The sequence below is a fragment of the Myotis nattereri genome, assembly GCF_964212035.1.
Source record: "Myotis nattereri genome assembly, chromosome: 15".
Taxonomy (NCBI): domain Eukaryota; kingdom Metazoa; phylum Chordata; class Mammalia; order Chiroptera; family Vespertilionidae; genus Myotis; species Myotis nattereri.
This window is the reverse complement of record NC_138090.1, coordinates 8389226-8405523: the sequence shown is the minus strand read 5'-3', so window position 1 is coordinate 8405523 and position 16298 is coordinate 8389226.

The window sequence follows — 16298 nt, the reverse complement described above, 5'->3', positions numbered from 1 at the left end:
ATCCCCTACATCAATGGTTCTCAACCTTCTGGCCCTTTAAATACAGTTCCTCTTGTTGCAACCCAACCATAAAATTATTTTCCTTGCTACTTCATCACTGTAATGTTGCTACTGTTGCGAATCGTAATGTAAATATCTGATATGCAGGATGGTCTTGGGCGACCCCTGTGAAAGGGTCGTTCGACCGCCAAAGGGGTCGAGACCCACAGGTTGAGAACCTCTGACCTAAATGAAAAGGCACAAGTGCTTCCTCTCACCCTATCCTCCTTTGCCCTGAGCTCAGGGCACAATGGAGAGCTGACATTCCTTTTGCGGGGGAGCGCATCCCCTGTGCCCATGTGGCTTATGGCCATGTGGGACTCTACATGTAGACTTTAATTCGCATGGATGCTCTCAGAAAACTGTGCTCCCGCTAGCTGTCTTTGTCTGAGACTTCATTCTTCATTTTCGCGAGACAAGAACTCAGGCTCAAACACCAGCATTTTGGTTTCAACATGACATTCTTTGGGAGAACTTTCTTTAAACCTCTTGTCTTCCAGCAAGTTGTTCGCATGGAGAGTTCTTTGCACTCCACACTAGACAGTGCCCTCCACGAGGGAGGCAAGTGCATGTGTCTGATTCACTAATGTTTACTATAGAGCACAATTCCTGGAACAGAGCAGGTCTTAATAAATATTCATAAAGTGACTATTTAATGAATTGGCATCATTTTCAAAGCTTCATTATAAACAGGATATGAATTTTCATTTTCTCTTGCCTTGATTTAATAGTTCAAATTCCTTTAATAAATCATGCATTGCATGAAAAATCCTGCCACTAAAGACAAAGACACAACATATTCTGTTTGAGTCTTTTTTTCTTTCTTTCAGCCATTGATGCTTTTCTGCTTAAATAATGACAATGTCCAGAATGGTACTTTCCCTCAAAATTTCCATGGAATTGAGAATCAGATTGTCAGAGAAGGAAAAACAAAACACCGAAATAAGCAAGAAAATACTTTGATTTTCAATTTTGTATAGGCGGATGAAAGAGATTATGTGATGTATTTAACCTGAACCTTAGAAGCTATATAATTTCTCTCTGTATGTAAACGTGCCAAATGCCTCCAGTGCCCGCTTTTACATCCTCCCCATCTCACTGCTGACGGCTGATCCAACCACCGCCACCACAAGCCAGATTCCCACCGATGCAACCTGATGGCACTCCTACCTGGGCTGCATCACTTAGTCCTCCATCTGCCCTAAGTCTTTTCTAAAAAGACATCTTCATACAGTATTTGCCAAGGACATAGACAACTCCTACTCTAGACAAAAGCTCACACTTTCTTTTAGTCATGGTTCTCCAGAGAAAACAGAACCAATAGAAAAAAGAAAAAAAATATACATATATATATATCTTCTTAGATATATATTCATATATATCTTCTTATATATACATATATATCTTCTTAGATATAGATTCATATATATATATATATGTATATGTATATGTATGTGTGTGTGTATGTATGTGTATATATATATATATATATATATATATATATATATATATATATATCTTAGGAGAACATTCTTCCTAAATAGTGTATGTATGTTTACATATATGTGGTGTGTGACAGTGTGTGTGTGTGTGTGTGTGTATGGGAGGATTCACTTATTCATTTACTTATTTATTTGCTATGTGGAATTGCAGCACATGGCTATGGAGGCTGGCACATCCCCAATCTGCAAAGCTAACCTCCCAGTTTCAGTCCGAAGGCCAGTAGCTGCTGTAGAACCAGGAAGAGCCAGTGTCCCTGTTCCAAAGCCTGCACCTTGGCTTTCCCTCTCTGCCTGTTTCCCTCTTTAATTTTCCTACCTACACAGCCCCTGCCACTTCCTAAAATAAATTACACTCACTGCAGGTGCTGCTTGCCCAGGGGAAGAGGGAGGCTGATACAATAAGATCATCAGAACATTCTTTTTTATCAACCCCACCCCAGCCTGTTGCGGTATGATTAACAATGAAAACTGAATATTTTTAGATTGTTTTCTAAAAAAAATAATTATGTCTGGTGATGGATGTGTTAATTAACTTGATTATGGTAATCATTCTGCAATGTATATGTATATTAAATCATTGCGGTATACATCCTAAAATTATTTTTTCATATGGGTGCTGTTGACAACACAAAAATATCTTTGATATATAATAGATTTTGGTCTCCCAAATGTGACACAGTACTAAACAGTGTCTTTGGGACTCATTTCCAAACATCTGCAAAGGAAGATTGACACATAGAAGTGATGAGTCCCCAGTTAGATCACACGAACAGAACCTTAAAAAATAGACTGTACAATTCTCCACTAGACGGTACGCTTCCTCAAGGCAGAGTAAGCATCTGTGTTGTTTAGAGCACATCCTTAAATGTCAGACATGTTGAATGAAAGTCTAACAAGATAGTACAGTGAGCTGGAGTACTGGAAATCAGAATTTCCTGACCTTAAAGCCCAAGGTAAGCCCCAACCACCTGTATAGCTTTTGACATGTCCAGTGGGAAACTATTCTTTGGCATGTTTTTTAAAAGTATGTTTTTATTTATTTTTATATAGAGAGAGGCCGGGAGAGGGAGAGAGAGAGAGAAACATGGATGTGAGAGCTGAACATCAATTAGCTGCTTCCTGCGCATCCCGACTGGGAATTAAACCAGCAACCTTTCCATGCACGGGACAATGCCCAACCAACTGAGCCTCACCAGTCAGGGCTTTTTGATGTGTTTGATTCTACCCTTAGGTTTATCCCATAAACCTAAGATTTAGATGCGATTCCAAAATCAGAATTACATTACATTTGTCCTGTTAAAATTAATCAGACATATAAAACCAATCCTTAACTATAAATTGGGAAGTAAAAATAATACTCTATCTCTAAAATGGTTGAGAATTCATAATGACATGCTATATTAAGTTACACTCAGATCCAGGCTCTAATAAAAAAAAAAATCACACTAAGTTAGCAAATAAACCCTTCAAAGTGTTAGCTCCTATTTTTAGTTGTCTCATGTTGGTTATACTTCTAGTGAGAGTATATTGTTTATTAATACACAGGTTAACCAGGTTCAATTATCTCCAATAAATTTTCTTTGATTTTTACAAAAGCCAATCAGAGCCTATTAGCAGCATTCAAAATTAGTGTCACTGAACCAAATTAATGTGATTGTAACTCAAATCAAAGTCTTAGGGCTTCAGAGAATTGTTAACAAACTTGGCTAGATCTTTTGAACTACTTTAAAAAAAAAATAATGAATCTTAATTATAATTTTATGAATTCTTAAAGTCCAGGAGTTTTATGTTTGGAAAGCTGACTATAGAAACTGTAGTCAATACGCTGAAAGAGTAAATATATTCGTTTTGACGGATAGGACAAGTTTAAAGAAGGTAATTCTGAGATTAAAATTCCATAGGAAGTTTGACTCATTGTCTGTTTCCTCCTGTCCCACTTACTAAGGCCCGTGGTTATCGAACATCAAAGAGGCTGCATGGAACACTTATTAAGAATAAGGATTTTGTGGCTCAGTAGTTGAGTGCTGACCCATGAACCATGAGGTCACAGTTCTATTCCCGGTCACGGCACATGCCTGGCTTGCAGGCTCAATCCCCAGTAGGGGGAATGCAAGAAACAGCCAATCAATGATTCTCATCAATGATGTTTCTATCATTTTCTCCCTCTCACTTCCTCTCTCTGAAATCAATAAAGACATATTTTTTAAAAAATAATAAGGATTTTGGAGATAGGCTCTGTGTGTTTGCATATGATTTTCTTTCTTACTAGCTGTGTGGTCATGACCACGCACTTAGTCTCTCTGTACCATTTAAGGACTGAATGCTTGTGTTTCCCCTAAATTTATATATTGAAGCCTCAACCTTAAATGTAATAGCATTTGGAGATGTGGCCTTGGAGAGGTAACTAGGGTTAGATGAGGACGTGAAAGTGGGGCCTTCAGGATGAAGTTAGTGGCCTTATAAGAAGAGACACAGAGAGCCTGCTATCTTTCTCCCTAAGGGCTTGAACAAAAAGGTCATGTGAGTTGGGCCAGCACAGCTAGTGGTTGAGTTTCGACCTATGAACCAGGAGGTCATGGTTGAATTCCCAGTCAGGGCCCATGCCTAGGTTGCTGGCTCGATTCCTAGTGTAGGGCGTGCAGGAGGCAGCTGATCCATGATTATCTCTCATCGTTAATGTTTCTCTCTCTCTCTCTCTCCCTCTCTCTTCCTCTCTGAAATCAATAAAAAATATATTTAAAAAACAAAAAAGGTCATGTCAACACCATCTGCAAACCAATGGGAGAGCTCTCACTAGAACCAACCTGTCCTCAGACTTCCAGCCTCCAGAACGCAGAGGAAATGCATTTCTGTTGTCTATGCCACACAGTCCATAGTATTCTGTTATGGCAGACCAAGCAGACCAAGACAGTATTTCAGATCCCTCATCTGTAAAAGGGGGATGGCAATGGGATGTTTTCAGCCTATGGTATGAATGCTAGAATTAATTAAGACAAGCGAGAACAGTATTTAATATGAAGTAAAAGACAGACTATCAGCTGTGACTGTTGTTCTTTCTCTACTTAGTAACAGATTTGGAGTTAATTTCTGCCTTTGAAATTTATAGCCATTGTAAAAAGGAAGACCGTTTCAGACTTGGGGTATTTCAAAGGCTCTTGTTTTTCTCTTGCAGAGGAGATGTGCTTGTTGGCTTTGTTTCCAAATTCGAAAGGATCTCAGGATGCTGAGGCCTATAAATAAAACCCCTGGAGTGAAGGTTTCATATACGACTTTTAACTGGATTTCCCTATTTACTGTTCCAGCAGGTCAAACATGTAATATCAAAAAAAAAAAAATCCAATATCATTGAGGAGATGCAGTTAAATGGAGCAGACCGGAGAGGATTTTTCTTGGCATTGTGTAGATTTTCAGATGAGAAATTGGAGCTGCACCATGCTCTCCCCAAGCAAGAAAACACACAGGGAGTTTAGATGGTGTGAGCCAACTTACTCCGGAACATCAAATCTGAAACTCCTGACAGAATGGCAGGAGGCATTAAGGTAGATGCTTCTGGAGAGGGGACGACACCGCATATACCTTGACAGCCCATCAGGCAAATGTGAAGGTCATTTAGCGGTCTATTTCCCAAGGAGTGGCATGCTAACATCTCAATAAAATAAGAACACAGGCTGGGTGTCAATCATCCCACACCACCTCAGTTTCAAAGGGACTTGTCTCATCTGTAAGACCAAGGGAAAAATTGCTCTTGTCATTAATAGATAAAAATATTAGAGCATCTAGTCCCATAACCCAGAATACCACCAATAAATAAGTTCTGCATAGAACGTGGAATTTAGGAAAGGTCAGCTGACTTTCTTCTTAACAAATTAATGTACTCAAGACCATCTTTTTATATTTATCTTGTATATCTGTGCCACGTAGATAGCCAGTCCAATAGCTATCACTTATAGCCCCTCCCTTGCTAGTCTTTAACTATAGAAGCTGGGAAATTCCATTTACTTAATTCTGTGGCCTGTGTTGAAGCTGTAAGTGGCCATGGACCAGTTTGGGTGAATAATGCCTAGCAGGAAGTCTGCTAGGCAGGGACTAAAAGGAGAGACTCACTCCAGGAAAAGGGCATTTTTCTTTTTCCTGCTACTAGTAAAGCTGCAGCAGCCATCCTGTGACCATGAGGCAACTGGCCCAGCCTCAGCCGCAGCCTCATAATGCTGGAAGATAGACTTTCTCAGTAAAGCCGGGGATGATCCACCTTTTCAATTGATATATGAACTGTCTATTTCTAGAATTTTACATTTGCATATTCTGATAATAAAGTAAGCTAGAGAAAATAAAATATTAAGAAAATCATAAGGTTCTTTGGAAAGTTTTTTTCAATTACAAATATCCCCAAATTATCCCAATATATTTATTTAAAAAAAAAACAATCTTCAAATAAGTGAACCATCATGAGTTGTTCCAGGTCAAATGTACAGTTTATCATAATAATTTTATCAATCATCAACACTGTAAGAAGACTAAAACTACCAATGTGGTCTAACATATAGCAGAGTAACTACTTTTTACACACACACCATATATATATATATATATATATATATATATATATATATATAGAGAGAGAGAGAGAGAGAGAGAGAGAGAGAGAGAGAGAGAGAGAGGTAATTCCACCCCCTTAGCCAATGGATACAGAGTCTATGGATATAAGATACTAGGAGATGCTTGGGGTGACCAACTGTCCCAGTGAGCCCAGGAATGAGGGATTACCTTAAACAAGGGACTTTCTGTGCTAAAATCTGAATAGTCTTGAGAAAACCTCAACTATTGGTCACCCTAATGGAGAAGAAAATTGGGATTAATCCATGAGTTTTTATCCTTAGGAATATGGCCGCCCTAGAACTAAAGGAGAGTGAAAAATAACATTTTAGGGGTACTGTCCAGAAAAAAACAGGCAAGAAAAGTGGGTAGAATTAGCAAGTATGATGAACATCAGGGCAGGATCTGGGTCCTTCTTTGAACAGTGTGAAAAGTTCAAACAAGATGCAGCAAATATTGGGAGATCCTGAACCTATGCAGAACTCAGTAACTTTCCTTTATCTTCTTATCTGTGGGTGCAGGTCTTCTCAAGGAGCTGCAGGTAATGGCATGGGGTTTTTTGTTTGTTTGTTTTAATTTTATAATAGAAAGAATATGAGTCTATGAGTCTTTCTTTCCATTCCTCTACTTTGATGTCTTAAATCTCCCTATACATGAAAACAATTTTTCCCTTCTGCAACATGCTGATAAGTGGGACTTCACAGGGAGAAAATATTCACACATTTCAATTATTATGATATTTAAGGGAGCATTTTAACCTATTTTTCAAAGGTTTACCTGCTGCAAATAGGAAAGTGATTTTAATTCCCCTCTTTATTACAGTCTAGTGTTCATATCCTAATCCTTATTATATTGCCAGGAAATTACAAAAAGCATATCATAAAGATTTCTTGTTTATTCTAAATATACTAGATAAGCCGTTAGCATTAATGTGGCTGAGATTTTATTATATTTCTTCCCAGCAAGAATGGAAATGAGTTTACTTAATATGAGATGATGGTTTCATAGAACTGTTAGGATTAGGTAATGTTGAAAATAAGAAATCTTAATAGAAAAAAAAAATTGCTAACTTTGTATTCAGCTGAAATGTGTGTGGACTTCCATAATAAGGTTGGAGCAGCTGGTCTGATTTAGTCTTTTGCAGCAATTAATTGATAGAATGCTGCAATCTGTAATCATCCTCTCCAGACCCCACTTGAGTTTATAACGTGCACAGTCTCTGACTATTCCTCCGGAATCTTATACAGAGCCTTTCTGTAATTAAACGAGTTTAGTCTTTTCATTGGAGAACCTTAAAGCATATTATGTGTAATCTGACTGCAAGTCTCTACTTATAGAGCCACTCAAATACACAGACCACAAGAAACTCCGCATAGGCTAACACCTCAAAAAATAACTTTTCTTTATTCCTTGATTGAGAGTAAAAAAAAAAAAAAAGAAAGAAAGAAAGACTGCTTGATTTTAAGTGATTTGAAATCAGAAACATCTAGGTTTGACTCCTTGCTCCATCCTTTAATTGTGGGACCTTAGATGATTCTCTGATTTGGGGGACATAGGGACAGCAGTGCCTCTCTGACTGTGTGGCTGGACAGCTGGCAAAGTCTTCTCAATGTCAAAGGCCAAGACCCTTTTATTATGTAACAGTGCTTCAAATTAAGACGTGTCATGATGTATACTGGCGTTTTCCAAAGCAGCAAAAATGTACTCTTGTAGTTCTACATCCTAGTCTTTCTGAGCACCCTGCAGCCATCTGTCTTAAAGAGACCAGTGATGGGATATGGTCAGGATGGAGGAATTGTGGTTATTAAACATCTTATATTCCAATGTTGAAATTGGAGGTGAGATATATTATAAAAAGTTTTAACTTGAATATAGATAGCCCTTTGGGAAAATATTCAACAAGTTCTCTCTTTGTAAAAAAAAAAAAATTATATATATATATATATATATATATATAGAGAGAGAGAGAGAGAGAGAGAGAGAGAGAGAGAGAGAGAGAGAGTTCATAAAGGAAGGGAGAGGGAGAGAGATAGAAACATTAATAATAATAATTATTGATTGGCAGCCTCCTGAAGGCCCCACTCTGGGAATCAAACTGTGACCTCCTGGTTCATAGGCTGATACTCAACCACTGAGCCATGCTGGCCAGGCTTTTTTCTTTCTTGAATCCAAAGTCATTGTTTTCCTTCTATATATACCTGCTCTCTCCTCTACAGTTTTTGGTACTTATATACGTAGATATAAATATTTTTGTGGATAAGCATTTTCATTCCTTTTGGGTAAAAAAACCTAATAGTGAAAGTGCTGGATTGTAGGGTAGATGTAGGTTTAACTTTATGAGAAATTTCCAACCAGTGTGAAGACAAGAGAGCCAACATTTTGAGGACTCATGGAGGGCAGCCACTAGACTATGCGCTTTGCATTGATTATTTCATCTAAGCTTCGTTCAACACTGTGAGCTTAATTCTAAACCCCCCCACCCCCACCGACTTACAGAAGTGCAAAGTGAAGTTTAGGGAGGGTAAGACGGGTGCCCCAAATCACAGCTAGTAACTGCTGCTGTCGCTATCCGAAGCCAGCTTTCCTTGCTTGGACATTAGCGTGGGCTGGGACCACAAAGAGACCTAGTTCCTGCCCCAGATAGATCTACTCATGAAATGCAAGACTGTCAATTAGGACCCAATATACAGCCGACGTTGTGCGTAAAAGAACTTGGTGGGTCAGAGGAAGCCTTATTTTTATGTACAGAAACTTCCCCATCCCCCTGGGTTGCCCTTGACTAGTGACAGGTTAAAGTCAAAGGGAGTAGATGGCGCAGCATTAAGTTTTCAGGAGGCCGGTGGAGTCAGTCAGTCTCTCCTTGGCTATTCTGTGCAGCCCAGCATCCAGGCCACCCTACAATTAACCTATCCGAATTAGGCTTCCAATTACTATCTAAGGAAGCTGGCAGTCCCCTTTGGGCGTTCTCTGTGGGGGCTGAGTTAAGCGTGCATTTACATGTAAATGGCCTCCTTTTCTGCTTCTCCTCAGCCAGCTAATGAAATATTTTGTACTGCTGTGCACGCCGTCCCACACACATTCCGAATAGGAAAGTGCTCATGATGAAAAGGAAAAATTAAAAGCAAAACTGCACATAAAATAATAGCCCTTGGAGGCAGACATTCACCTTTTACTTTCCCTTTATGCGATGATTCAATGCGGATTTGAGTGCCTACCAAGTGCTGGAGGCTGGGCCAGGCAGGGGAGAAACAGGAAGGAAGATCAATCTGGAAGGTGCCACCTGCCCTCAGAGAGCTCAGTGGATCCCGAGGGAGATGATCATGAATACTGGTGACAGTATTTTTTATTTTATTTTATTTTAAATTGTGGTGAGCAGAGGGAAAGATGAACATTTTGGCTGAGAGAGCAATTAACAGGGAAATCAGACCTAGTCTGAGGGCATGAGATTCCCCTGAGGAAACTGCAAGGCAGGTCACTCCTTAAAGCTGTCAGAATAATATTAATCACTGTTGGCTCCTACTGAGCGCTCACTACGTGCCAGGCGCAGCCCTAAACGCACTGCATGGAGGACCTCCGCAGAGTTGTGAGGCTGGTACCGTTATTTTGGCCATTGCACCGCTGGGGATATGGAGCCAGGATTCAAACCAGGCCGCCTGGTCCTGCCCTGTGCACACTCAGGCACAAAACCACCACGTGACTCTGTTTTTCCTTCATTCCTTCCATTTCTCCCTCCCTAAAACTTATAGTTTCTTATTCATTCCTTCCTAAGATTACCTTTTCCTCTCCAAGAATGGGAAGGTAACACAATATTACATGCTCATTCCTTTTGCTTTTAAAAAATTACTTCTTACTCTTAAGTATATTTTTTCCTTTTTTAAAAGTTGGTCTTGCCCGACCAGCATGGCTCAGAGGTTGAGCGTGGACCTATGAACCAGGAGGTCACCGTTCGATTCCTGGTCAGGACACGTGCCCAGGTTGTGGGATCCATCCCCAGAGTAGGGTGTGCAGGAGGCAGCTGATCAATAATTCTCTCTCATCATTAATGTTTCTATCTCTCTCTCCCACTCCCTTCCTCTCTGAAATCAAAAAAATACATTAAAAAAAATAAAAGTTGGCCTGGTGACTACTTTATTAAAACAGCTGGTGCCTTGATCCAAGCTCAGGTTAAGACGTTCTCTGTGCACAAATTTGTTCCTTGATTAACAAGCAAAGGTGACTTTTTTAGATTCTATCAGTCATTAATATGCACCAGGAACTGTAGGGATTGTTTTCTCCCAGCACTTCCCAGGACATCTTTCAGCATCCCTGTCGCACAGGTGAGCAACTCGGGTCATAGCTTGCCTGCTGACACCAGGCAGAGAGCCCGAGGAACTGGGAAGTAGAAGCCAGATGTGTCCATGTTGCTGCAGACGCTGCTGCTCTGCAATTTCATTATTAGAGCTTGGTCTCATCGTACGGCTGTGCAGGTCCTGGGAATAGTTGCATTTCCATTAGTTAGGTATTCCCAACAATGCCTCGGACAGGCTCAGGTTCATATGAACAAATAAATAAATCCTGATTAAATGAATGAAAAGATCCAAGAAACCCTTCCATTTTTTTTTCTTTTTTTCTTTGCCTTGATCATCAAATCACCAACCAGCACTCTAATGACTAATTTTTCCTGTCATTTTGATATGGGGAATGAGCTGTCCTGAGTGCCTGAAAAACAAAGCTTGGTTGCATGCTTTGCATGGTCAATGTATATAATTACTTTCATATCCAGTTCAGGTTCCTGAGGAATTCCGATGGAGTGAGATTTCCAGAGACTAGATCTGAGGGTCACTAGGCTCCTTCAATGTATTTATTTTTCTTGTCACAGTCCAAACCTCTATTTTCCCTCAGTACAAGTGGGGTCTTGACTTACGAGTGCCCTGACTAACGAGTTTTTTTGAGATACCAGTTGTCTCTCAGCCGATTTTTTGCATTGAGTTGATAGAGTAATTTGAGTTAACGAGCTCCTTAATGAGCTCGGTCTCGGAACGAATTAAACTAGTAAGTCAAGGCCCCACTGTACTTACAAACCTTACTCCCATTGTCCTACTCATTCCTTTCTGAGATTACCTGTGCATCCCCAGGAACTGTAAGGTAAACACAGTATAGTGCATGACAGCTCCTATCCAAACACTGGGCGCCACTGTCCTGAGGCACACCCTCACACCTGTCAGACCTCCATCCTGCTGTGGACCGGAAAACCATCTCCGCCTACTCGCGCTGCCATCCGCCCCTAGCGTCAGCTTTTACAGCCAGTCTCCAGGGAGATTTTTAAAAATGCAGATAGGCCAGCCAGTGTGGCTCAGTGGTTGAGCATGGACCCATGAACCAAGAGGTCACTGGTTTGGTTCCTGGTCAGGGCACATGCCTAAGTTGTGGGCTTGACCGCCAGTAGGGGGCGCACAAAAGGCAGCAGATTGATGTTACTCTCCTTGATGTTTCTGTCTCTCTATTCCTCTCCCTTCCTCTCTCTCTAAAATCAATAAAACCGTATTTTAAAAAACAAGACAAATGCAGATAACCCTTGCACGTCCGGCCTGTTCTTCTGTAGAGGGTAATGTCAACGCCACTGCCTTCTCTTACGTGTTCTCGTTTGCTGGGCCTCACCTCAGATCGCCTTCTAATCGAGTCCAGAGATTTCTCACAAGGTTTCACCGCATTGCAGTCTCCGTGGAGACTTTTCGCTGACACTATTTAGGAAAACGTAAGGATCTGAAGGGCAGCGGTGGTAGCACCCATCGCTGTGTCAGATTTTCCAAGCCAAATAAAACGGAGCGAATCATGCTTGGAATCCGGAGTGTGCCAAAAAGTCCAGAGACACTTCACTAGAATAATAACGATCATCATAATAAAAGCAAAAACAACGTGTTCTGGAAACACAGATTTGTGCATTCGTTCTTTCAACATACATGTTGTCATGGACCTGCTAATGTTCCAGACCCTATCATCATTGGGAAATATGCATCCCTTTTATCACTGGATACACAGTGATGAAAAGGTATTTGAGGATACTTGCCTAATCTGAATATCAACAGTTGATCTATTCTTCTACATAAAGAAAGGTACATGCTTATGTCTCCATAGTGGCAAGTACATAACTTAACGGGAATTTCACGAACTGTATTAGAAGAAGCCTCAGAATAGTTTCATAGTCAAAGACCACAGGTTCAATGCTAAGAGGAGTGCTGACTAATGCAAAATGTCTAAGAGTTACCTGAGTAAATAGAGATTCTATTACATGTCATTCAACAAGCAAAAATACCTAAATATTCTATTTTATCATCTGTCTTTTTTCCTTCCTTTCCTTTTCTTAGCAGCTCTACTTTGGACTGTCACTCATGCTTTCTCTCTGCCTTTGTGTCTGTCTGTCTCTGTCTCTGTCTGTCTCTCTCTCTCTCTCTCTCTCTCTCTCTCTCTCTCTCTCTCTCTCTTGCTCTCTCTTGCTTTCCTTCACCACTACCACCACCACATCCCCCCTCCCATACCTTCTCCACTCCCCTTCTTTTCCCTGCTTCCTCTTCTCCCATCTCCCCCCTCCTTTCACGGAAATCCCCTTCTTCATATGAAGCAGTGTGTGCCTCACTCTGCATCCCTGCTTCGCCCCGATAGCCCCATAGAACCTCCCCGTTCCACACACCCAAGCATCTTTCTTGCGCTCCAACATTCTCAGAAGGCGAAGAAGGGTAGTGGATATTGTTCTTTTTCCTTACTATTTTTTCTTGTTATATAATTTCTTTTATCACCTTTATTTTAAAAAATAAAATTATATTGGTAAATCCAAAGAATCCTCTGAGTAACTATTTTTAAATGTAGCGGGATAACTTTAAACATCATCGTGAATGCACAATACAATATACAGATGATGTATTATAGAGTTGTACACCTGCAACCTATAGGGTTGCATTGACCAATGGCACCCCTAATAAAATTCAATAAAAAATCAAAACAAATAAACCTCATAGTAAAATAAAATAGTAAGTTGAAAACCTACAGTGCTCATTTATACAGACTTAGTTATTACTTACTAATGACACTATCCTTTTGAAAATATGATAGCGTATCTGTAAACTGTCTAGATTGGCATGACTTAGCATTTACTGCCAAGAATGTGAGTGGATTTCTCTAAAATAATTGCCTGATTGGTGACAAGTTGATATTATTGCTAATAAAAGTATCAATTCAGGAAGTGAGCACTGGGTGTAAAAATACATTTTTGTGAACTTCAAAGTTTGAAAATACCTGTTTTCCGTTTACTTCAGAAGTAATGGGCCAAGTTTTCCATTAGCTCTAAAGTCAGCTTTACAATTTCTGAAATAGCTCAAGCACTGTAACAGTCAACTGCTAAGTTAACTCGTGCTAAATTGAACACTGTAATCTAATACAACAAAAATCATTTTTATTTCCATAAAGACATGCCTTTCTCATTCCCTAAGACGTTTTGGGATTTCACAAACTTCTGGTGTGGATAGGAACAACATAGTTTCACTGTACTGTAACGGCAAAAAAAATAATAATAATAATTGTAAATAACTCTAAACCGAGCTGTGTGGTATTTTTCCCCCACAGCTGGAATACTAGTTTTTATTATAGTTCAACTGGCATTGCCAATTAAAACTCATCATTGTTTGTTAAATTGCTACTTACAATGGCTTCTACCAACTGTTATAGTTGAATATTCTCTTGTCATTTGTGTATTTAGTGGGAATGGTTGAATAGTATGAATATTCAAAAACAAGTACACAGCCTGGCTAGTGTGGCTCAGTGGTTGGGTGTCAACCTATAAACTAGGAGGTCAGGGTTTGATTAAGGTCAGGGCACATGCCAGGGTTGCAGGCTTGATTCCCAGTAGGGGGCATGCAGGAAGCAGCCAACCAATGATTCTCTCAAATTATTCATGCTTCTATCTCTCTCTTCCTCTCCCTTTTTCTCTGAAATAAATAAAAGTATATTTAACAACAATAATAAAAATAAAAATAAAAAACCAAATACACAGAAAATACTTTTCCTCCCATTGGCTTTCCATTGTGTACTAACTGAATTATATTTTGAGATTTTGGTCAAACTTGGCTGAATTTTCACTGGTGATAAGGGAGCTGCCAGGTGAATGCATTGAATAGTCTTTATAGGTCCATTAGAGCAGTAGTTTCCGGTTATAGGCAAACAATCCTGCTTTGTTATTACTGCTCTGTTACGTTATCCCACAAATTTGCCACTTATAAAAGCCACCCCCCCACACACATAGTGCCAACAACAACAGCAAAAGACCCATCCTTCCTTGTGCATTTTACATGTATTTTTATTGAGCACAAAAGTCTGCAGACCATTTTGAATGAATTACATATCTGGCATTTGAATATTTATTATGCTATAAAGTTATAGGTGCTTATAACCATTTTTATTTTATGTATTAAAAAATAAAACAAAGAAAATAAATAAGTAAATAAATAAAACAAAGAGCCCTAGCTGGTTTGGCTCAATGGACAGAGTGCCCCAGGTTTGATTCCAGTCAAGGGCATATGTCCAGTTGTGGGCTTGATCCCCAGCAGGAGGCAGCTAATCAATGATTCTCTGTCATCATTGATGTTTCTCTCCCTCTCCTTTCCTCTTTGTAATCAATAAAAATATATTAAAAAATCTATACTAATAAAAGCCTAGGTGGTCCTCGTACCCTCATGCGCCGCCCTCACGTCGCCACAAAATGGCCGCCACAAGATGGCAGGCAGGGGAGGGCAGTTGTGGGCAATCAGGCATGCAGGGGAGGGCAGGTGGGGGCGACCAGGCTGGCATGGGAGGGCAGTTGGGGGAGAGATCAGGAAGGCAGGGGAGTAGTTAGGCATCAATCAGGCCAGCAGGGGAACGGTTAGGGGTGATCAGGCTGGCAGGCAGAAGCGGTTAGGGGCAATCAGGCAGGCAGGCAGGCAGACAGGTGGTTAGGAGCCAGCAGTCCTGGAATGTAAAAGGGATCCCAGATTGGAGAGGGTGCAGGCTGGGCTGAGAGACCCTCTCCCCGCCCCCGCCCCACCCCCGTGCACAAATTTCATGCACCGGGACTCTAGTAAATACATAAGACAAAGGAAAGCACTCTTAGTGTCATAATCTATCTGCAAAAAGAATCAGCATATTAGTCCTTCCTTTAATAGCCATAATCCTAACTCCTTTGGGAAACCTTTGCTGACACCCCGGACAGGGTAAAGCATCCTCTAGTCTGATTTACTCTGTATTTCCCGAATCATTCTGTTGTTATTCTTAGGATGACTGTTTTTTAAAACTCATTATTTATATGTCTATCAAAGAGGTAAGATCACGGAATGTATCCTACGCTCAGTCATACCCAGAGTCCTCAGCCTAGTTTCCCTGATTCAATAGGCTCCATCTCTCCTGAAATATCAAAGTAAGATTTTTAAACTTGTGTGAACCATAAGAAAGAATAGTAAAAATATCGCTGAGTTACTCTAGCTAAAACTGCTTTTCTTACCCAATCTTAAAGTCATGATACAAGTTTGTTTATTTTATATTTCCCACTTAAATAGTCCCTCTTCTCCTGAGAAAACTGAACTCGAGATGACTCCAGAGATGAAAATTCATTAGAAATTAAAGGTAATTTCGTGTTCCTTTTTTCTTGTGATTTTCATACATAAACTTCAAATGAAAAGACAACAATAGCTTATCATAAACCCTCAACTGAGAAAAAGTACTTAGGTTCAAAGATATAGGGTCATAATTTTGCTTCAGAAAATAAAAATGTGGTTACTATTAACCAGCATTTTGTAGGGTCATCAAAATTGCAATTCATCAATCCATCCACTATTTTATAGAACAAAGAGATTCGGCCTCATTATGTAGATTGTTTCTTAAAAAATCAGATACTTCCTAAGCATTTAACACTAAGAAGGGTACAATACACGTCTCATTTAGAACCCATTCATTTTTAAGTGTTTTATCTTTAGATACAAAAAAAAAAAAACAAAAAACCACAGTGATAAGAAAGGAGAAGAATCCCTTGTGACAGTTTTATAGCCACCAGTAAGAAAAATGTTAACCTTTTCTTTTGCAAATATCTTGCCAGGACAACATTTCACCCGGCATTTATCCTCTCAGCTCTCTTAATTGTACATTGTGAATTCCAAGAAAAAC